General features: G+C 40.7%; 1 long non-coding RNA gene across 4 annotated transcripts in view; it reads left to right on the top strand.

The window, feature by feature from the left end:
• Positions 1-23,332, top strand: part of LOC127545507 (uncharacterized) — a 29,132-nt gene extending 5,800 nt beyond the window's left edge. For 3 of the 4 annotated variants that reach the window (XR_007949674.1, XR_007949673.1, XR_007949671.1), the window contains exons 3-7: positions 6,270-6,359; positions 8,604-8,694; positions 10,997-11,062; positions 16,479-16,649; positions 22,957-23,332. This is a non-coding gene — a long non-coding RNA (uncharacterized LOC127545507). The remainder of the gene's footprint in view (positions 1-6,269; positions 6,360-8,603; positions 8,695-10,996; positions 11,063-16,478; positions 16,650-22,956) is intronic. The other variant, XR_007949672.1, reaches the window with a different exon arrangement.
• The last annotated feature ends 417 nt before the right edge of the window (positions 23,333-23,749 follow it).

The raw sequence follows: 23,749 nt of genomic DNA, 5'->3' as shown, positions 1-23,749 counted from the left end.
GAAGAGTCAAATTCATCACAGTTGATCAGACCAAAAGAGAAAAAAATCACAAGAAAGAAAAAGCAAGAAAACAAACAAAAGGTGAAAAGACTATGTTTCAATCCACATTGAGTCCCCATAATTTTCTCTGTGGATGTGGATGGCATTTTCCATCCCAAGTCTATTGGAACTGTCTTACATCACCACATTGCTGAGAAGTCAAGTCCATCACAGTTGATCATCACATAATCTTCTTGTTATTTTGTGCAATGTTCTGGTTCTGCTCACTTTACTCAGCTTCAATTCATGTAAATCCAGGTTTTTCTTAAATTAGCCTGCTCATCATTTCTTCTAAATAATATTCCATTCCATTCATATACCATAACTTATTCAGCCATTCACCAATTGATGGGGCATCCATTCAATTTCCAGTTCCTTGACACTACAAAAAGAACTGCTACAAACACTTTTGCACATGTGGATCTTTTTCCTCTTTTATAATCTTTTGGGGTACAAACCCAGTAGTGACATTGCTGAGTCAAAAGCCATATACAGTTTTATAGCTCTTTGGGCATATCCAGAATGGTTGGATCATTTCACAACTCTACCAACAATAAATTATCTAGCCACTCGTTAAAACCCAATTCAAATTGCACCTCCTTTAAGAGACCTTCTATAACTCTTCACTCACTAATAACACTCTCCCTAGACCTCACATAATGTTTTGTTGTATCACTCTCAAATGTGCTTCTCATTTAATATTATTTTCTATTTTAATCGAAGTTGCTATTGTTCCCCCTACTATATTGCAGGGTACATGATTTATCTAAAGGTTGCATTTCATCTAATACTTTGCACAGTAGTCTGCTAACTGTAAGCACTGAATAAAGTTTGTGATCACACTATGAGGTGAATGGTGGGCATTTGACGTCAGCCTCAACTCAAAAATGTACTTTGTTAGCTTCCATTGATGTTTTATCAAAACAATGAGAAAAAAATTTATTAAAGAATACATTTAATTGAATTCACAATGAGAAAAAGACCAAAAACACTTTCCCCAACTTCATGCACATGAAGTACTTTCTCCTAATGATTCATTTACTTCTGCTGGAGAACAATGAGAGAGGGCACATATGTAGGAAACACATGTGACCAGGGCATATGCACAGAGTTGAAAATCAAGAGGGGAATAAGAGTATCCATAACCACTTATGTTTAGATCTTTGTTTTAGTTAGAATCCCTTTCTGCCTCTACTTCAGCTCCTGGACAGAACTGCTACTATTACCTGCCACCTCCTGCACTAGGCTATTTTCTCTACTATTGCACTGCCATCTGCTGGTACTCGATCACGCCGATGCTCTTTGCCACAATGTAGTCTTTAGTTGTTGTGTTGCCTGTTTTTCTGTATGGGAAAGGCCTATCAGCTCTTTTAGCTCATAGTCCCAGGAGCTATCCTATCTCTTTAGTGCTTCAGCTCTAAATTATAACCAGCTAGGGAAGTCATTAGGCAATAATTCTATCTTCTGAACCTCATCAAATCTGCCTGAGTTACTACTATATGAACTCACTTGATATTTATATTTATTTTATTAGCATGCAAAAATTCCTTTCAATTCATTTCCATTTTCATCACAACTATTCTGATTCATGCACATAATTCCATAAAAACAAAGCTAAAATGACATTGATTAATGTTGATGACCATTGACCTACTTCCCAATAATAAAATTCCTGCCCTCCATACATGACCTCTTAAGGTCCCTTCCAGGCTTAGTCTGTGAATTCTAGTTTTGGATAATGATCATTTTGATTAATATTATAAGTAGCTACTGGAACATATGTGGCAAAGAGGTAGTAGCATAGTTAGCAGGACAATTCTGTCTAACTTTATATAGAACAATTGAATTAGGGGCAAGAAATCATATTGATTTCGAAGTGTTAAAAGAAAGCTGGATTTAGAATCAGGAGAGGTGAGTACAAATCGAGCCTTTGATAATTTATTAGCTGGATAACCATGGGCCAGTTATTTCATATCTTTCAGACTCAGTTTCTTTCTAAAATAGAGTCCTCTAAAATAGTCTAAAATAAAATCTTTCTAAAATAGAAAACAATACAGAATTGTTTTGAGAATCAAGTGGAATCATTTTGAAGATCAAGTTTAAAAAAAGGAAGGGGAAGAAATGAACACGGGACAAGGTACTGGACTAAGCACTTTACAAATATTTCATTCTCCCCATAGCCTTATGAGTTATGTGCTATTCTGATCCCCATTTTTATAGTTGAGGAAACTGAGGTAGCAGAGGTTAAAAGACTTTTCTAGGGTTCTACACATTGCATTTTCAAACCTTAAAGCATCATATAATTGAGATCTACCACTTTTATTATTATGTTAACCTTATATTGTTATTACTCTGACCTCTGTTTTATGTGACACTGATTAATTCATCTATGCCCAAGCTTCAGTTTCAGGTGGAAAAACCTAGCAGCCAAATTATAGGATTATGAGCTTTAGAACTGAAATGGACTTTAAAAAGCATCTGGTCCAATCATTTTATAGATGGGGAAACTGAAGCCCAAAGAGGGTGGTGGTAAAGGACACTTTAAATGTTGAGTGTGAGCATGAGTTCCACTCCATCAACACAAATGTCAATTCTCCCATGCCTCGCTCTATGACTAAGTTTCTACAAGCCAAAATAAAAAAATCGTTCCTCCTCTGGCTCAACCCTCTCTCATTTTAACATGGCTGGTCTTCAAGTGACAGAGACAAAATCTTTCATCAGGCCTGAACTCCAAACGCTTTCGGCTTGGCCAGATTAGCAAGAGCTTCCATTTGGCTGACATCTCCTCTGAGATCTCTGTGTTCCCACAACAGAGTTCTATGGAGGACAAAGAAAATGCCCACCCCGACAGCCCTGGCACTCCTTAGCCTCCATCAGCCAATCCAAAAGAGGTAACAGGGTGAGATTGCCAAGCCTAGCCCTTTTGTTCCCCTCCACTTAAAACCAGCCCCCGCTCTCTGAAAGGAAAGCCCCTGGACCCTGGGCATCTTCCAGTAAGGGCTGGGGGCCAAGAGGTAACTATTGGTAAGGAGAGAGAGTGTGTCAGGAGCGAAAGGCCGTGTCAAATCAATCATATTTAAACAAAAGCCTCTCCAGCCCAAGGGCCCTTTTAAAAGCTGCTTATTTAATTAAAAGTCCCATTTTCCATATTTATGGCCCTTATTCAGTTAAATATTAACCGCCAGGGCCAGGGCTGGTTTGTTCTTTGAAGAGAGGCGTGTTGGGAGGTTCATTTCTACTGCCTGGATTTATCAGATAGTGAGCTTGGAGACAGACGATCAATGAGGAACTCACTCTCTACAAACAGGCTAACATTGTGGGTGGGGATGAGTTGGGGGATGGGGAGGGCAGGAAATGCTTTGCCCACAGGCTTTCCCTGAGCTGCCTGATCTTGCAGCCATGTCCCCCACCCTCATCCCCACCACTCCATGACCCAACTGGATTCAGGACAATTGAGTCTGACTCTCATACCTGTTATACATTATAAATGAAGGCAAGTTAATTCACCCCAGTGAGCCTCAGTTTTCTCAGCTATAAAATGGGAACAATAGTACTTAGAATCATCAGTTTAGGGATGAAAGGAAATTTATAGATTGTCTCTTATTTTGCAGATGAAAAGACAGGCCCAGAAAGGTCTCACAGGTGTCAAAGCATAGCTAGATTTGGACCAAGGGCTAATCCAATACCTTTTTAACGTAACCTATTGCCCTTTAAAACTTGTTTGAGCCAACTTTGAGTAGCCAATGGAGAGTTTTGGTCTTGGATCAGAAATAATAATAATGGTGATGATGATGATAATGATGACCACAGTGGCGGTTTATTTATTTACGTGCTTATGAAACACTTTACATATGAGACCCTCATAACAAAACTGTGAGATAGATGTTACTAGTATCCCTTTAAAATAAGTGGGGGAACTAAAGATTAAAGAGGTCAGGTGACTTGACGATGATCACAGGCAGAATCCAGGTCTTTCTGATTCAAGATTCAGCATTCTATTCACCATGCCAGACACCTCTACTGCCTCTGATGTAAAACCAGGAAAATCCTGGGTTCAAATACCATCTCTGATACTATTAGTTATGTCTCCCTGGGCATGGCGTGCCCTCATCAGAGAAGATGCTGTGCTCTCTGAACAAAGCAGACTTGAATTAGCAGAAACACAAGATGTTCATTAGACTATTTGTGTTTGACCTGTAGCGGAGCATTCTAAGCTCATATTGGTCTGATCAGTCACAGTTGGACACCCTGAAACTCAACTCCAACATGGTGATGTCATTTTGGTCTTCTTTGAGTGTGTTCTTCACATTTATCCAAAAAACCTTGAACCAGTAAACTTCAGTTCTCTGAGACTCCGTTTCATTTTCTGTAAAGTAAAGGAATTAGATTCCTTTTAGTTCTAACCTTAGTTTCTCAGATCCCCAGACAATGAACATGTATGTATCTACTAAGTTAAAGATCTTTAACATGACAGTTATACCAGCTAGTTTATAATGTATTCTTGCTGGGCTCTTCTTCCATTGTGGAGTAGGGATGGAATTTTACTGTGTTGTAAGAAACAACAAATGTCAGCTTCAGAGAAATAAGGGAAGTCTTGTATGAAGCAAAATTAAGTGAGCAGAATCAGGAAAATGTATATGACTACCACCATATAAATGGAAAGGGGAGAAAAAGCCACTACCAAATAAAATGCTGCATTTTTGTAGTTACCAAACTTGGCCCTGAAGATGAATTTATAGGACCATAGATTCAAAGCTGGAAGAGAATTCGAGGTCATGGAGTCCAGATCCTTCTCCATTCTTCTGCATTTGCACATAAGAAAACTGAGTCACAGTAAAGTTAAATGGCTTGCTCAAGGTCAAAGAATTAATAACTCTGCTAGGTGTCCAAGTCCTCCTGACTCCCAATTCCAACATTCTATTCTTTATGTCATGTTCTTTTTAAAATAGATATACCTTCCTTTAAAAAAACAGTAGCAGAAGATTTGGGATATAGAATATTGCTTGAATTTTCAAACACTATTGATGGGTGGGTTACATTTGTTGAGGTGCATTTTTCTTTCCTTTTTAATCTTTATCACAAAGGATGGCTTTAATACAAAGGGGAGTTGGGAAGGAAAAGGAACCACATGGAAATGAAAACAATATTAACAATACAAAGATATCCACACAAAAAAAAGATTTTAAAAATAGTAGCAGAGGGATCAACGTACCCAGATTCAAGGGATAAGAGGAAGGTCAGGGCCACAGGTTGGAATTACCAGGAAAGATTACAGAGAAATATTTAAAAAGTGGTCAGAGACTATTTCAAAGTCTGACTCTTTTTGTACAGCAAAATAACTGTTTGGACATGTATACTTACATTGTATTTAACTTATGCTTTTAACATATTTAACATGTATTGGTCAATCTGCCATCTGGGGGAAGGGGTGGGGGGAAAGAGGGGAAGAAGTTGGAACAAAAGGATTTGTAATTGTCAATGCTGAAAAATTACCTATGCATATATCTTGTAAATAAAAAGCTATAATAAAAATTTTTTAAGTAGTCAGGGAAGGGATTGAGAGAGAGGAGAGGCTTTTTTACTGGTACTCAGCTGCCCTTAAATTCAACCTAAAGGGATGCCCATTTTGACTATCTTGGTCATTCTTTTCAGTTTTCCTCCTACTCTTTGAGTCTAGGTACATTAAACTTTCTGCTACTGTTTGTTGTTTGTGTTGTTAATAGCATCTTCATTTCCATGTGATTCCTTCCTTACTTCAAAACAAAAAAATTAATGAGAAGAGTGTCACTGCTTTGCATCTTTTTTGGGAATCTCTTTAACATCTGGCTTAAGAGGAGATACTGGAATTCTCATATCTGTTTCTGTACTCTGTGTTGCATTATGTGGTTCTGGTTGCAATATATGAAGAAAATCTGGCCTCACACAGACACATAGTTAGAAAAGGGAAGAGGATTTTAATAGGCAAATAATGTCTTAGTATCATCACAAAAATGGTTTTGACTTCACAGACGCCCAAAGGGTCCAAGGACCACATTTTGAGAAACATTGCTCTAGATGGATAGGTATGTAAATAGATGGAATGGTAGAAATTTTAAGAGCACTTTCATAAATGAAGGAACCTTTTGGAATCTCTCATTATCTTCCACACAATAGTGAGTGTGATGAATAGAATAGACTAATAAACACTGATTATATTTCATGAAAGTTACTAACATATTTATTCTGCCTAGAATGTTAGAACTCTGGACTTGGAATCATCAGTCTGGCTTAGAAAAAGTTACCTATACCACATGGTTGCTGTGAGGTTCAAATGATCTAAGGTATGTAAAATGTTTAAAATTTTATAAAATGTCATCTTGAGAGTCAGACAACCTGAGTTCAAATCCATTTCTGATGCTTGTACCAATGGTACCTTATGGAATTAGCTAAACCTCTTTTGACCTCAGTTTCCTCAACTTTAAAAAAAAGTGGGGGGAGGAAATAATCCTAGGAGTATCATCCCATAAGGACAGCAATGAGCACCAATACTGAAAATGTAGCTTGGGTCCAATTATGGTAGACCTGAATATCATGCTATGAAATTTGGACTTCATTGCTATTTGGCGAGTGAACAATGGTAATTGACACATATTGTACTTCGAGATTGGCAAAGCGTTTATATATCTCATTATATCCCCATTTTATACATGAGGAAACTGATTACTAGAGGCAAAGTTTAAACCCATTTGCCTCTCGACTCTTAAGTTCAGTGTATCCCTTACTACATGACCTTGTCTCTATTCTAACCAGAGGAGTCTACCGCTCCAAAGACTTCCATGATTACCTACCTTTAAGTAGGAACATTGTCGCGATATTTTCCTGGGGCATTAGAAATAGCTAAAAGGCCTTTAAAAATCATTAGCAGTGGCAAAACCCCTTGATTTGGAGGCAAAGGATGAGGGTTTGAATCATAACCCACTATGAGCTTTATGACCTTGGGAAGTCACTTAACTGGTCTTGTTCCTTACCAAGTTCCAAAAATAAGGAATTACACTGGGTGATCTTTAAGATCTTTCCATTTTGAAAAGCCTAGTCTTCTGTAACTTAAAATGATATTTAGAGTTTACAGTTAAATGTTACAGTGGATAGATCTGAATTCAAATCCAACTTCAGATACTTAATAGCTAAACTCTGGAAAAGTCATTTCCCTCTGTCTGCCTCAATTTCCTCAATCGTAAAGTGGGCATAATAGCAGGATCTACCTCTGAGCATTGTTGGGAGCATCCAATGAGATATGTGTAAAAGACTTAGCACAGTATGTAGCACAAAATAGGTGTGATTATATAAATATTTATTATCTTTCTCTCTCTTTTCCTTCTCCTCTTAGCCAAAGGAAAATCTTTGATAGTGTGTGTGTGGGGGGGTATGGGTGTTTATGTGTAGTTCCCACTTGCAATTGATCTTGATCCCTGTGACCCTCCTAAGCTAGTAGTCCTGACTTTGGTTGATGCTTTAATAACTCAGTATCTCCTGCTTTCTTGCATCAGGTTTTTCATTAGCCTAATTAGTTCTTACCCTAATTGTAACTAAACTGATTCACAGAATACTCAGAATGTTAGGGTTGAATATAGAATGTCTACGAAAGCCTTAGAACAGAGAGTATCAGAGCTAATGGATATTAACCCTGGGATTGATAGTCTTTTTTGTAAGTTCTTTTTTTCTAAATTATCAATAAAATTGGCTATTAGATCTGATCTAGGCCTTAGAACAGGGGATTTCAGAACTGGGAGGGGCCATAAAACAGGGATTGTCAGAGATGGCATGGATGACAAAAGCCATTGAGTCCTCGTTCTACATTTTACAGACAAAGAAACTGAGACCAAAAGAGTGAGTATGAATTAACCAAGGTGACAAGAGATAGTATCAGAAGCAGAATTTTCAAACCACCTTCTGCCCTAAACAAATGCAGATTTCTTTCGCTTTTTGTTGCTTCCAACCATTCTATCCTGCTCTTGTATCCCTGGATTAGAAGCTGGGATGGAGACCATCCCAATAACCTGGTTTTCTTTTCAGTGAAGTATGACAATTACTCATGGGTCCATGGTCCTCCTTCATTAGCATTCTGTCGCACATCAAGAGGCAGTCTGTTGTTAGCCTCTATCAGGTTAGGAATAAGATGCAACTTGGGCCCCTCCTCCGCCATCTTTTCCTTGATAAATGTAGTATAATGGAAAGGACATTAGCTCTGGAGGATCTGGGTTCAAATCCTACCCCGGTGTTTACTTCTTGTGTGATCTGGGCCAAATCATTTAATATCTCTGTTTTTTATATTCCTCATCTGTAAAATTAGATTTGATTTGTCTCTGAGATCTTTTCCGGTTCTATAATGAGAAGCCTGTGAACAGAACTCCTGCCTCTGACACATTCCCCATGTGTCAGTACCATAACCTCTCTGAATCTCAGTTTCCCCTTATGTGAAAATGAGAAAGCCAGAGTAGATGACTTCTGAGATTCTTTCCATCTATGACCCTCCGAATGACAAGGTCATAATTAATTTATGATCCCTCTGTCTCTTTGTTCCTCAGTCTCTCACGGGTCTCCATCATTTGATGAAAGGTTAGAGATCCAGTCCTGCCTGGAGCTGTCCTTGGTACAAGATTACTCCATCCTTTTCAGGTAAACCCAGACTTACCTCACTCCCTATTCCCTTTCCCCCGGAGCTCCCTGCATCACCCTCCAAGCCCACTGTCCTCCCCAGCTCTCCTCCCCTATCCCGGCTTTTTCTGGGATGTCATGGTCCATGGTTCTAGCTCAGACACTATCACAATTCTTCTCCTTTTCCCTCTCCACATACACACCCTAATATGACCTGGGCTCCTGCCCCCTCCATCCTGAAAAGACAGACTGAACCTTCCCATTACATCTCAGGGGAAAATCTATGTCTCATTTTCATATCTAGCAAAACAAAATGACATCAGAACTCTCCACCAAACCCCTAGAGGGGATGTGCGTGCTCAAAGTGGCAGAGGAGAAAAGAGGGGGTGGGGAGAGAGAAGACACCTTTTCCAAAAAAGGAAAATGGTGGTATGGGGGAGGAACAGGCACCAGAATCAGGGAATGGGGGTTCATGGCCCATGCTGGGGTGGGGAGAGACCAGTAAATGAAACTGAACTGACCATTTTCTCATAAGGGTTAGGACCAGAGGTTGAGGAGGGTAGGATTGGGGGGGGGCATTGGTGAGATGGGGGCAGGGGGGAGAAGAGAGTGAAATAAAATGCTTGGATGTTGGTGTGAGAGAGGGAGAGGGAGAGAGACACCAGGTTATCAGAGAAGTGTGAAGACAATAATACAATCTGACATTTCTGAAACAAGACCCCCTGGTTGCCATGACGACACCTCATGTGGGAGCAGCTCCCAGGAGACAGCTCCGAGATGTACTATAAATGATGTTTGATTAGAATTTAAATCATTTAGGCGGAGAGAAGATAGGCCTTTTGTCAGCAAGGGGACCTGGGGGGGGTCAGTCAAAGAGCGGGTGGGCTCCAGTGTATTAGCCCAGGCCCATGTAACGCTGGGGAGGGGGCCAGAGGTCAGTCAGGGGGTTGATTACTTCTGCCCTTGCCTCCGTTCCAGTTTACAGTAACCTTTTCAGGCAGGCTGAGGGGGAGCTGGAGGGCAGAGAAAATAGCCTACATGGGGTGGGGGAGCAGTGAAGGGGGTTCTAGCTATAAATGGGGGAAGGGTTTATAGGGGGGCACCAGCCTGGGGAAAAGAGCCTTTCCTTTACATGCCACCCCTACCCTCAAGCTCTATGTGGCAGGGAATAGGATGCAAAAATTATTGGCACTTGGGATGGGGCTAGGAAAGAAATATTTCATTACCTTCCTCCCCCAACCTCCCCAGTAGATCCTAGAGGGTTTTGGACTACAAGGTCTCAAAGGCCCTCCCAGGCCTTGACATTCAATGTGTCAAGAGCCCTTTGAGGTAGGATGTTCCCTGGTCTAAAGGCCCTCCCAAATCTGACATTCTCTGTTCTAAGATTCTATCTATTCCGGATATTCTAAGTTGCAAGGTCCCTCTCAGTTCTGACTTTCTGTGTTCTGAGATTTTTTAAAAATAACTTTGACATTCTATGTTACAAGATTGTATGTTTAAGGACTCTACAAACCTCTGTATTTAAATGATCTTCCCAGCTACTCCTTATAGCCCTTGACATGTCTTTGTCTTTGTCTTTGACATCCTATGAATGAATTTGGGTCGATTTAATTCTTGTATTTGTCAAGATACTTCAAATTAAATCTCAAGTTCCAACATTTGTCAATTGTATGACCAAGGGCAAGTCATTTTCCCTTTAGGATGTTGTACTAAATCAGGGAACAAAAAACTGTGGCCTGAGGGTCATATTGTCCAGCTTAAACAAGATACCTTCCAGTTTCAAATCCTAAGATCCTGTGATCTCTAAGGTGGTCTTTAAATTTAACATTTTAAATTTATTAAATTAGAAGGCAAGTAAATGGTACCATGGACAGAACCCAGTCAGGAAGGTTTGAATTTGAATCTTCCCTCAGAAGCTTATTAGCTCTGTCACTCCTGGCAAGGAATTTAATCTTTCTATGTCTTGGTTTGCTCATCTTTAAAAGGGGAGTAATAATAGCATCTCTTCTTAGGGTTGTTATAAGGATCAAATATATATAAAGAACTTTTAAGCCTTCAAGTGCTCATATAAATGCTATAATTTATAATTAGAGATGAGGACATTTTTGTTTTTCTATTTTTTTTAAATCAAGAATCAAGTTCAACTCTTAGATTCAACTGAGCTGAAAGAGTATATTAGATGACCTTGAAATGGTTCTTTGAAAATAAATAATGAAGGTCATTTCCTTCTTCCTTTATGACTTTCTAATTCTTGCTGCTTTCTTCAGAAGCAAAACTGCAACCATCTAGATTAAGCAACAATCTCATCTCTACCTTTATCCAGGTTTAGTTTTCTTCATGTTACTCCCATCCCAGTAATAGATCTTCTCTCCTCTCCAAGCCCTGACAGGTAAGCATTAATTTATCTTGCCCTTCCCAAAATTGGAATCCCAGGGTTATGGGTCTCTTGAGAAGGAGTTTAGTACTAATCAACACACATGTATTAAGCACCTAGTATATTCCAGGTTACTAGTCTAGGAACTAGAGCTAAAAAGACAAAAGTGAAAACAGTTTCTTGTCCTCAAGGAGTTTACTCCTCAGCTCCTATTTCGGGAGACAAGTATTCTAATAAAATTATGTACAGATATCAAACACATATATAGAAAATACAGAGTAGCCCTGGAAGGAGAGAGAGCAAGCATTTCTTAATGCTTGTGTGCCAGATATAATGCTTAGCACTTTGAAAATATTATTTCATCTGATCCTTACAACTACCCTGGGAGTTAGATGCAATTATCCTCATTTTACATATAACAAAAGTGAGGCATACAGAAGTGAGGTTACTTTTCTAGGACCACCACAGCTAGGAAATGTCTGAGGCTGGATTTGAACTCAGATATTTTTGAATCAGGCCTCTATCCACTGTGCCACCTGGCTATCCAAGAGGAGATTTTACTATTTACTAACAGCTGGTGGGTACCAAGGAAGATCTCCTTGAGGAAGAGGTACTTGCATCTTAAAAGAAACCAAACATTCTAAGGGGGCAGAAGGGAGGGAGAAACAGCATTCCATGCTTAGGTTACAGTCAAGTGCCAAAGCATACAAATGAGAAGTGGCAAGTAGGCCATGATAGATGAAGCATCATAAAGTATATGGAGGAATTGTAAGGTATAAAAAACCCAGAAAAATCAGAAGGAAAGGGCCGGATGGTGAAGAGTTTTAAATCCCAGCCAGAGAAATTGATAGTTGATCCTACAGGTAATAACAGGTAGCCACTGAGATATGTTGAGTTTTAGAAGAGTCCCTTTGTCAGGAGGTTGGGGGATGGATTAGAGTGGGAAGAAACCATAAGCAAAGAGCCCAATTAGAAGTTTGTAGCAGTCAACTAATCAAGAACTGATAACGTTCTAACTAAGGTGGTGAATGTGAGCAAGGAGGAGAGAGGGGAGAATGGAAAATTATCTCAGAAATCATACCTAACTAGCTAATCAGAACAATTTTTTTAGGACATGGTCCACCATTTCCTGATTTAGAATTGAGGAAATTGCAATTTCAATGACCATCCATACAGACCTGGAAAAAAAGGAAATAGATTTTCAATTTGTAAAGAGGCATGAGGAGCAATTGGGGAAATGTGAGTGCATTGGCAGCTTGAGGTGTAAACAGAATGAGTAAGAATTCTGCTTCATATTGCTTATGGAACCTTGAACAAATCCTTTCTCCCCCTCTGGGGACATATTTCCACAAATGTATACAGTCTATCTCCCAGAGACTCCCCCTATCCCCAAGATGGTTTCAGATATACAGGGTCCAATCTTGGGTCTAAGCCAACCCAAGGTAGTCAGTGGCTCTCTTGTATGGAAATGGAGGGGATAACTTATCCAACAAAGATCCATCCCCCACAAATCCTAGCCTTGAGGGCATCTCTTTCTGAAAACCAATCAGGAACTATCCTATTCATATCCATGGGAGATGCCTAATAGCTTCTCCAAGGACTCAAGGTACTGCCCTATAAGCTCTTCAAGTTAAGTGGGGAAGGTCATAAAATTGATCAAGGAATGCTCCTGATCAAATCCCTTTATATGCAAAATGAGGGGATCAGACTAGATGATTTCTGAGGTCCTATTCAGTTTTGGATTCTATTTCCTTTTAAATCAGGTGTTCTTAACCTCTTTTTGTTACACAGAACCCTTTGGCGGTAGGGTGAAGTCAGTAGATCCCTTTTAAGAATAATTTTTATTACTTAACATTTATATCTGATGGAAATATTAAATTTTGCTTAGAGTTAGTAAAAATCAAGATGTAATTTTTTTGAGCCAAGTTTATGGACTCCTTGAAATCTTTCCAGAACTCCCCTGCATGTACCACAGATTAAGAAGCAGAGAGTAGAGGAGGAAACAAGCATTAAGTGCCTATTATAGTTCTGGCACCGTGCTTACATATTTTACAAATATTATTTAATTCGATCCTCATAACAGCTGCGAGGTAGGTACTGTTATTATCCCCATTTTATAGTTGATAAAACTGAGACAAACAGAAGTTGTGATTTTCTCAGGTTCATATATTAAGTATCTGTGATCAGATTTGAATTCAAGTCTTCCTGCCTCAAAACCAAGTACTTTATCCACTATTCCGCCTCACTGTTCCAAATTGCTTTAAATTAAATCCACAACTCTTTATTAATAAAAGGGAAAAGAGGCATAGAAAATCCAAAATGGTAACTGATCCAAAATCATGTTTTCCCTCAGAAGTTGTAGCTGTATGTCAAATGTAAAAATATATGTAGGTAGATATATTAGATTCATTCTTCAGACAAAAGACTAGAAACTCTAGATAGGAATTGCAGAAGAAGATTTCAACCCTACATTGTGAGAAAAACAAACAAAAACCCATTTCTTAACAATGAGAGATATCTCAGAGTCTTCAAGCTAGAGGCTGGTCACCAGTTGTGAATGGTATTGTCAAGGGGATTGTTGTAAAGTTTTAGTTTCTGAGGTCCATTCTGATTCTGAGATCCTGACTTGACTACCCAGAACTCTAAGAAGAGCTGTCCAGTATGTTTTCCTCCTGACTTTGTCTCTAATTTTCTGGACTTCAAAATCATGCTTTCTCTACCACCAATTCATCCTCAAACTGGTCTCATGCTTAGGGCCTTCTTACTCTGGACTAACCTACAATCCCTTTTATTTGCTCACCCTGAATTATTCCTCAAAAAGACCTGCGCCACTTTTCCCATTGTAAATTCTTCCTAGAATCTCCATTTTGAGAAAGGGCTCCTTAGGAATGGCCCGGGTCTTTATTCTCTTCCTTCTCTTCCTTGAGCTATTCCAGACTTTCTAGACTTCATAATCATGCTCCCATGCCCCATTTAAGAGGAGAAGAAATGACTATACAGGGGGATAAAAGAACAGGATTCCAGTATCACAGCTCTAAAACTGGGTGAGATCTCAGAGACCATCTAGCCCAAAACCCTGATTTTACAGATGAGGAAACTGAGATCCAGGGAAATTTAGTGATTCACCCAAAGTCACATAAAGAACTGAGATTTAAATCTAGATGCTCTCTGATTTCATTGTCAGAACTCTTGCCACTTATACCAGTTATACTTTCTAGGCACACTAGCTTTGTATATTTGGGTCAATCTTAGCTTTCTCAACTATAAAATAGGGATAACATCATCTGTCTCCTAGAGTTGTGCGAATCAAGTAATATATTGTAAAGCCCTTAGCACATAATAGTCAATGAATTCTTGTTCCCTTCGCCTTTGCCTTCCTGCCTCTAAGAATGGCTCTCTCTACAGGTCACTGTTATGCGGTCCCACTTCTGACATTATGAATGGGCAAATCACGTTGCCTCTGAGAAATTCTCTGAGATTGTAAATCTCATAGTTAAACTACATCGGTAGAGGGGAGTCTTTTCATCCACTTTCCTATATCAATGGATCAGATGCAAACTCCCTGATCCAAATGAATGTCATTTATTTGAGTCTATAGTAAAGTCAGAAAGTATGGTGGATGTGAACAAGATACTAAGCAGTCAATCAACAAACATTTATTGGGGAAACAAAGACTTAAAGGTCAAAGATAACTTATTATCTCTTTTTTTATCGAGGATGAAGACATCGAGGTATAGTGATATTCATAAGTGACCTGACCAGGACTATGGCATGATCCTACTGGACATAGGATCAGGAATTTACAGTTAGAAAACATGAGTTCAAATCCAGTTTCAGACATTTGTTAACTGTGTGGCTCTGGCTGGGCAAATCACTTAACTTTTTTGAGATTCAGTTTCCTTATCTGTAAAATGGAAAAAAAAATAATAGAACCTACCTCACTGGATGGCTGTGAGGATAAAATAATATATTTTTTATTTTATACATCTTTGTATACATATACATATATACTTTATACATCTTAAAGCACAATATAAATGGTAGCTATTGTTACAAATCCATGATTTATGAAAAAATACCCCTTTGAATAACATAGGCATTGTATATAGTAGGGGCTTAATAAGTATGTGTTCAATGAATTTGATGAGGTTTGGGTTTTGGGGTTCCTTTGGTCAGGGAACCCCAAATATGATGTCTAGATTTAGGGTTGTCAGGGAAGATTCAGGGAACCAAAATGAGATTAGTGTTTTCTGGTGGTCAGCGAGTTCAATGATGAGGTCTAATGGTTCAGGGAACCAAATGGAGAGGTTTGCCTCCCCTACACCTCCTTGGGATTCAAAGCATGGGTAGAAAGTTTTGGGAAACCCCCTTCTGGCAGCACAGAGATCCTTCGTAAAGGAATTTACAAATCCAAAAAAGCTAGAATGATAAAAAGAGGTTTATTATTGGCATTCAGAAGTCAGCCTTTGCTATGCATAAATAGAAAGGCTGAATTCTTTAGTGGCAAAGTCCCAGCAGGGAAGTAAAGTTTATAGTAGAGAAATCCTGACAGAGATATTAAAGTCTCATTAGGGAAATAGGTGAGGGAGATAAAGAGATGGTAGCACTGGAAGAAAATATTCCAGCAGACAGAGTTTGCTATGCCAGGAAGAAAGAGAGTTTCCCTGGCATTTTAGCTCCTCTGCAAAGAGAAGGCTTAAGATTGGCTCTTTTTATAAGCCTTCGCTATAAGCTGGGGGTTGCTCTTGATGGGGCTGGATACAGCTTGAGTTGAATTGAATAGAAGATCTTCAATTGAATAAATTTGGAATTCTTTAGCTCAGGACTCAACCAGCCCCATGTAGATAACAGATTGAAGCTCTTTATCTTGTTTCCCTCGGGCAGGGTCCCACAGACATAGGGTCCAAGGGGAATCTCTCCTTCAGGGAGCTCCAAGTGCTTTACCTCATGGCTCATTCCCAAAGTCAGAGAGAAAGAGAAAGAGTTTTGGAGCTCCCCTCTACAAATTGACAATTGGGAAAATGGCATACAGCACCGCAAGGTCTGTTCATGTGGAAAAGCCCTCTAATGATAGGCTACTCTTATTCAGAACAAAGTCAGAACTCACTGAAACTGGCTTCCTGGCAATCTCTGTTACTGATCTACTTCTGTATGTCAGGGTTCTTCTCTCCACTCACCTTTTAGAAGACATATAGCTAATGGTTTGGTGAATAGATTGAACATTGGACAGGGAATCAGAATTGAATTCAACTTCTTCCTCAGACACTTATTATGCTCCCAATGAGCAAGTCACTTTATCATTGCCTGCCTCAGTTTCCTCATTTGTAAAGTGGGGAAAATACCTACCTTCCAGGAGTGTGATGAGATATTTGTAAACTTCAAATATTAAATGTCAGCTGTAATTACCATCATTATTATATCTTATCTCAAGGATCCCTTATGAGAACTTGGTGGAGATATCAATCATAGGAAAGGATCTTTGTCAGTAAGACCAGCAGTTAGCCACCTGCAGTAGGACAAACTAGACCAGGAAAAGACACTCAGCATCAAGGCCTTGATTGACACCTGTGTCAGATCGTCAGCGTTTCATACTTAACCCAAGGTTGTATGACATATTTAAGATTTGAATTCATAATGATAGATTTAGATTTAGGAGAGGACTTAGAGCACAACCTCAGAGCTCAAGGAGCACTATCTTACAGCTCATGGAGTACAACCTCAGAGATCATGGAGTACAACTTTAGAGATCATGAAGTACAACTTTATAGAGATCATGGAGTACAACCTCAGAGATCATGGAGTGCAGCCTCAGAGGTCATGGAATACAACCTTAAAGTTCAAGGAGTTCAACCCCAGAGCTCAAGCAGTACAACCTCAGAGCTCAATCAGAACAACCCCAGAACTCATGCAGGACAACCTTAGAGCTCATGGAACATAATAACCTCAGGGATCATGGAGCATAACCTCAGAGATCATGGAACACAACCTCAGGAGATCATGTAGTACAACTTCAGAGATCATGGGACACAACCTCAGAGATCATGGAGTACAACCTCAGAACTCATGGAGTATATCCTGAGAGCTCATGGAGTACATCAAAGCTCATGGAGCACAACCTCAGAGATCATGGAGTACAACTGTAGAGATCATGAAGTACAACTTTATAGAGATTATGGCGTACAACCTAGGAGCTCATATTATACACTCAAAGTTCATGGAATGCAGCCTCAGAGGTCATGGAATACAACCTTAAAGTTCAAGTTCAACCCCAGAGCTCAAGTAGTACAACCTCATAGCTCATGGAGTACAACCTCAGAGCTCAATCAGAACAACCCCAGAACTCATGCAGGACAACCTTAGAGCTCATGGAACATAATAACCTCAGGGATCATGGAGCATAACCTCAGAGGTCATGGAACACAACCTCAGGAGATCATGTAGTACAACTTCAGAGATCATGGGACACAACCTCAGAGATCATGGAGTACAACCTTAGAGCTCATGGAGTATATCCTGAGAGCTCATGGAGTACATCAAAGCTCATGGAGCATAATCTCAGAGATCATGGAGTACAAACGAAGAGCTCCTGGAATACATCCTTAGAGCTCATGGAGAATAGCCTCAGAGTTCATGAAGTATAACCTTAGATTTCATGGAGCACAATCTTAGAACTCATGGAACACAACCTTTGAACTCTTGGACTACAACCTTGGAGCTCATAGAGCACAATCTCAGAACTCACAAAGTATAACTTCAGTGCTCAAGGAGTACAACCTCAGAGTTCATGGAGTACAACCCCGGAGCTCATGGAGCACAACCTTAGAACTCTTGTAGTGCAACTTTAGAGCTTATGGAGCACTATCTCACAACTCATGGAGTACAAACTCAGAACTCCAGGACGACAGCCTCAGAGTTCAAGGAGTACAACCCCAGAGCTCATGGAGCATGATAGAGCTCTTGGAGTGCAACCTTAGAGTTCATGGAGCACAACCTCAGAGATCATGGAGCACAACCTCAGAGATCATGGAGTACAACTTCAGAGCTCATGGAAAACAACCCCAGAGCTAATGGACCACAACTTTAGAGTTCATGCAGTTCAACCTCAGAGCTCATAGAGTACAATTTGGAGCTCATGGAGCACAATCTCAGATCACGGAGCACAGTCTTTCAGCTCATAGAATACAATCCCAGATCTCATGGAGTACAACTTCAGAGCTCAAGTACAACCTCATAGCTCATGATGCAAAACGCCAGAGCTTAATCAGTACATCCTCAGGGCTCAAGGAGTACAACCTCAGAGGTCATGGAGTATAAACCCAACTCATGGAGCACAGTCTCAGAGCTCATGGAGCATAACCTTAGAGCTCATGGAGCACAATCTCGGGTATCATGGAGAGTACAATCTCAGGTGGTATGGAGCATAACCTCAAAGATCATGGAGCACAACCTCAGTTATCATGGAGTACAACTTTAGAGCTCATGAAACACAACTTTAGAACTCATAGAGTACAGCCTGAGAGCTCAAGTAGTACCTTAGAGCTCATAAAACACAATCCCAGAGATCATGGAGTACAAACACAGAGCTAACAGAGTACATCCTTAGAGATCATGGAGAATAGCCTCAGAGCTTATGGAGCACAATCGCAGAGCTCATGGAGTACAACTTTATTCATGGAACACAACCTTAGAATTCTTGGAGTACAACCCCAGAGCTCATGGAGCACAACATTACAGCTCATGTAATACAACCTCAGAACTTAAGGAGTATAACTGCAGAGGTCAAGGAGAACAATCTCAGAGCTCATGGAGTACAACCCCAGAGCTCACAGACACAACCTTAGAGCTCATTGTGTACAACCTCAGAACTCATGGAGCAAATCCTGAACGATCATGGAGAAAAATCTCAGATCATGGAGAACAATTTCAGAACTCAAGGAGTAAAACCTCGGTGCTCAAGGAGTACAACTTCAGAGTTCAAGGAGTATAACCCCAGAGTTCAAGGAGTACAAACCCAGAACTCATGGAGCACAACAGCGTACAACCATGAGCATAACCTCAGAGCTCATGGAGCACAATCTCAGAGATCATGGAGTACAAACACAGAGTTCATGGAGTACAAACACAGAGTTCATGGAGTACATCCTTAGAGCTTATGGAGAATAGCCTCAGAGCTCATGGAGTACAACCTTAGAACTTTTGGAGTATAAACGTAGAGCTCATGGAGTACAGTCTATGAGTTCATGGTATACAACCTTAGAACTCATGGAGCACAACTTTAGGGTTCATGGAGTACAACCTGAGAGCTCATGGAGAAGAATCTCAGAACTCATGGAGTACAACCTCAGTGCTCAAGGAGTACAACCTCAGAGTTCAAGGAGTACAATCCCAGAATTCATGGAACAAACCATAGAGTTCAAGGAATACAAACCCAGAACTCATGGAGCACAACCTTAGAGCTCATGGAGCATAACCTCAGGGATCGTGGAGCACAACCTCAGAGATCATGGAACACAACCTCAGAGATCATGAAATATGACCTTAGAGATCATGAGAAACAATCTTAGAGCTCATGGAGTACAACCTGAGAACTCATGGAGCCTTAGAGCTCATGGAGTACTTCAGAGCTCATGGAGTACAACCTTAGGCTCATGAAACACAACCTAGAGCTCATGAAATACAGCTTGAGATCTTGTGGAGTACAATCTCAGAGCTCAATGAGTACAACCCAGAGTTCATGGAGCATAACGTTAGAGCTCATGGAGCACAACTTCAGAGATCATGGAGCATAACCTCAGAGATCATGGAGTACAACCCCAGCACTCATAGAGCATAATGTTATATAGCTCATGGAGCACAGCTTCAGAGGTCAAGCAGTACAACCTCAGAGCTCTTGGAATACAACCTCAGAGCTCAATAAAATCTAGAACTAATGCAGCAGAACCCCAGAGCTCATGGAGCATAACTTTACAGCTCATGTAGTACAGTTTCAGAACTCAAGGAGTACAACATCAGATCTCATGGAGTACAACCCCAGAGCTCATGCAACACGATCTTAGAGCTCATGGAGTACAACCTTAGAGTTCATGGAGCACCTCAGAGATCATGAAGTACAAACACAGAGATCATGGAGTCCATCCTTAGAGCTCATGGAGAATAGCCTCAGAGCTCTTGGAGAACAACCTTAGAGCTCAAGGAGCACAACCCCAGAGTTCATGAAGCACAATCTCAGAGCTCATGGAGTGCAACCTTAGTGTTCATGGAGAATAGTGTCAGAGCTCATGGAGTACAACCTCAGAGTTCAAGGAGTACAACCCCAGAGCTCATGGAGTACAACCTTAGAGGTCATGGAGTACCTCAGAGCTCATGTAGCACAATCTCAGAGATCATGAAGTACAACTGCAGAGCTCAAGGAGTACAACACCAGAGTTCATGGAGCACAACCTTATAGCTCATGTAGTAGAACCTCAGAATTCAAGGAATACAATCTCAGAGCTCAAGGAGTACAACCTCAGAGCTTCTGGAGTATAATCTGAGTTCATGGTATACAACCTTAGAGCTCATGGAGCAGAATCTTAGAGCTCTTGAAATACAACCTTAGAGTTCATGGAGCACAACCTCAGAATTCATGGATTACAACCTCAGTGTACCAGGAGTACAACCTCAGAGTTCAAGGAGTACAACCCCAGAACTCATGGAGTATATCCTTAGAGCTCAAAGAGCACAACCCCAAAGCTCATGAATCACAATCTCAGAGATCATGGAGTACAACCTTAGTGCTCATGGAGAATAGTGTCAGAGCTCATGAGTACAACCTCAGAGTTCAAGGAGTACAACCCCAGAGCTCATGGAGTACAACCTTAGAGTTCATGGAGTACCTCAGAGCTCATGTAGCACAATCTCAGAGATCATGGAGTACAATTGCAGAGCCCAAGGAGTACAACACCAGAGTTCATGGAGCACAACCTTACAGCTCATGTAGTAGAACCTCAGAATTCAAGGAATACAATCTCAGAGCTCAAGGAGTACAACCTCAGAGCTTCTGGAGTATAATCTCAGAGTTCATGGTATACAACCTTAGAGCTCATGGAGCAGAATCTTAGAGCTCTTGAAATACAACCTTAGAGTTCATGGAGCACAATCTCAGAACTCATGGATTACAACCTCAGTGCACCAGGAGTACAACCTCAGAGTTCAAGGAGTACAACCCCAGAACTCATGGAGTATATCCTTAGAGCTCAAAGAGCATAACCTCAAAGCTCATGAATCACAATCTCAGAGATCATGGAGTACAACCTTAGTGCTTATGGAGAATAGTGTCAGAGCTCATGGAGTACAACCTCAGAGCTCAAGGAGTACAATCCCAGAGCTCAAGGAGCATAATCCCAGAGCTCATAGAACACATCTTTAGAGCTAATGGAGATCGAGAGCATGACTTCAGAGTTCATGGAGTACTCAGAGCTCATGGTATACACCTTAGCACTCATGGAGCACAATTTCAGGCCTCGTGGAATACAATATGAGAGATCATGGAGCACAATTTCACAACTCATGGACTACAATCTCAGCTCAAGCAGTACAACTCCAGAGCTCATGAAGTACATCCATAGAGCTCATGTAGTATAGCTTCAGAGCTCATGGAAAACAACCTTAGAGTTCATGGAGTATAGCCTTAGAGCTCATGGAGTACAAATTCAGAGATCATGGAATACAACCTCAAAACTCAAGGAGTACAATGTCAGAGGTCATGGAAGTACAACCTCAGAGCTCTTGGAGTACAACCCCAGAGCTCATGGAGTTACAACCCCAGAGTTCTTGTAGTACAACCTCAGAGCTCATGGAGTACATCCATAGAGCTCATGGAATATAACCCCAGTATTCTTGGAGTACAACCTCAGAGCTCAAGGAGTACAATCTCAGAGATCATGGAGTACAACCTTGGAGCTCAAGGAATACAACCTCAGAGATCATGGAGTACAACCTCAGAGCTCAAGGAATACAACCTCAGAGATCATGGAGTACAACCTCAGAGCTCAAGGAGTACAACCTCAGAGATCATGGAGTACAACCTCAGAGATCAAACAGTATAACCTCAGAATTCATGGAGTACAACCTTAGAGCTCAAGGTGTACAACCTCAGAGATCATGGAGTACAACCCCACAACTCATCGAACACAACCTTAGAGCTCATATGTACAACCTCTTTACTCCATAGTATTCATGGGTCCTGATGTAGAACTAAGGCCTTCTTCTCAGCATCAAATAGTATTCATGAGTTTAGCTGAATCCAATAGCTTCTTTCCTCTTCCAACATTTCTATTTCTCCCGCAGTCCTGGCAACCTCTGCAACAACTTCAATCATGTCCAATCTTTACTGCCAGAGTCCCTGGCTGGGTTCTGGAACGTATCCATATCTACCTGGCAACCTCTGTTCTCACTCCTGCCAGCTCCACACTTCCTTCATTGTAGTCAGAGAATTCATCTTCCCCTCTCTGCATCAAATCCAACCTGTAAACCCCTTCTTGGGGCTTCCGTGTGACCTATTCTTTGGCTACTATAGCATGTACCAAGAGGAGGATATGGGAGGTCCATGAAAACACAAGTACAGAGCCATCTGCTTTTTGGACACCTCAAACTGGATGGCCATCCAGCAACTCAAACTTAAGCAGTCCAAAATTGAACTCATGTATCCTTTCCCCAAAACCAATTTTCCCTTCACTGTCCAGGGCCTACATCTCCCTAGTCACCAGGTTTACAAACCTGGGTGCTGTATTCAACTCCCCATTTTCTCACTCCACATATCCTATCCATTGGTAAATCTTTTTTATTTCTACTTTTGTCTTTTCTTTGATTTTTCATCTATTTCATTTATACTTTTCATCTCTTGAATATTTCCCCTTCTCTCCACTCAGATCTTCATACTTCACCAATGAGGAAATCGACTCTGAGAGTTTAAGGCATTTCCATATTGCATCAGAGACAGGATTTGAACTGTCGTCACTAGACTCTAGCATCAGACTCTTTCCACTTCATACTTCACCAATGAAGAAATCGACCCTGAGAGTTTTAAGGCATTTCCATATTGCATCAGAGACAGGATTTGAACTGTGGTCACTGGACTCTAGCATCAGAGTCTTTCCACTCCACCACTGTCCATTAAATAAACATCTTTTTTTCCTTCACTCTCAATAGTCTTGTGATCTCATTGGCTCCCATGGAGTCAGCTATCTCTCTGCAGATGCTTCCTAAATCTATATTTCCAGCCCCAGTCTCTCTGCTGAGCTCAAATACTGCCTGCTGGACATCTCTGCCTGAAAATCCCATTGGCATCTCCAATATGGCCAAAATGGAGCTCATTATCCTTTCCCCTAACTTCCCCATTTCTGAAAAAGGGCCCATCATTCTTTCAGCCCCTCAGGATCACAATCTCAGAGTCATCCTCAGCCCATCTCCCACTCCCCATATCCAACCAGTTGCCAAATCTTGTAAATTCCACCTCTATAATATTCCTCTCATTCATCCCCTTCTATCTAGTTGTAACATAACCATCCTGGTTCAGACCCTTCATCATCCTTTACCTGAATGACTATAATAGCTTTACAGTTGGTCTCTCTGAATCTTGTCTCTCCAACCCATTCTCTGCACAGCTGCCAAATTAATATCCCCACAGTGGAGGTCTTACCGTGTGAGGGGCTGAGCTCAAGA

Source organism: Antechinus flavipes, chromosome 1 (genome assembly GCF_016432865.1).
Source record: "Antechinus flavipes isolate AdamAnt ecotype Samford, QLD, Australia chromosome 1, AdamAnt_v2, whole genome shotgun sequence".
Lineage (NCBI taxonomy): Eukaryota > Metazoa > Chordata > Mammalia > Dasyuromorphia > Dasyuridae > Antechinus > Antechinus flavipes.
This window is presented reverse-complemented; position numbering and strand designations above follow the sequence as displayed.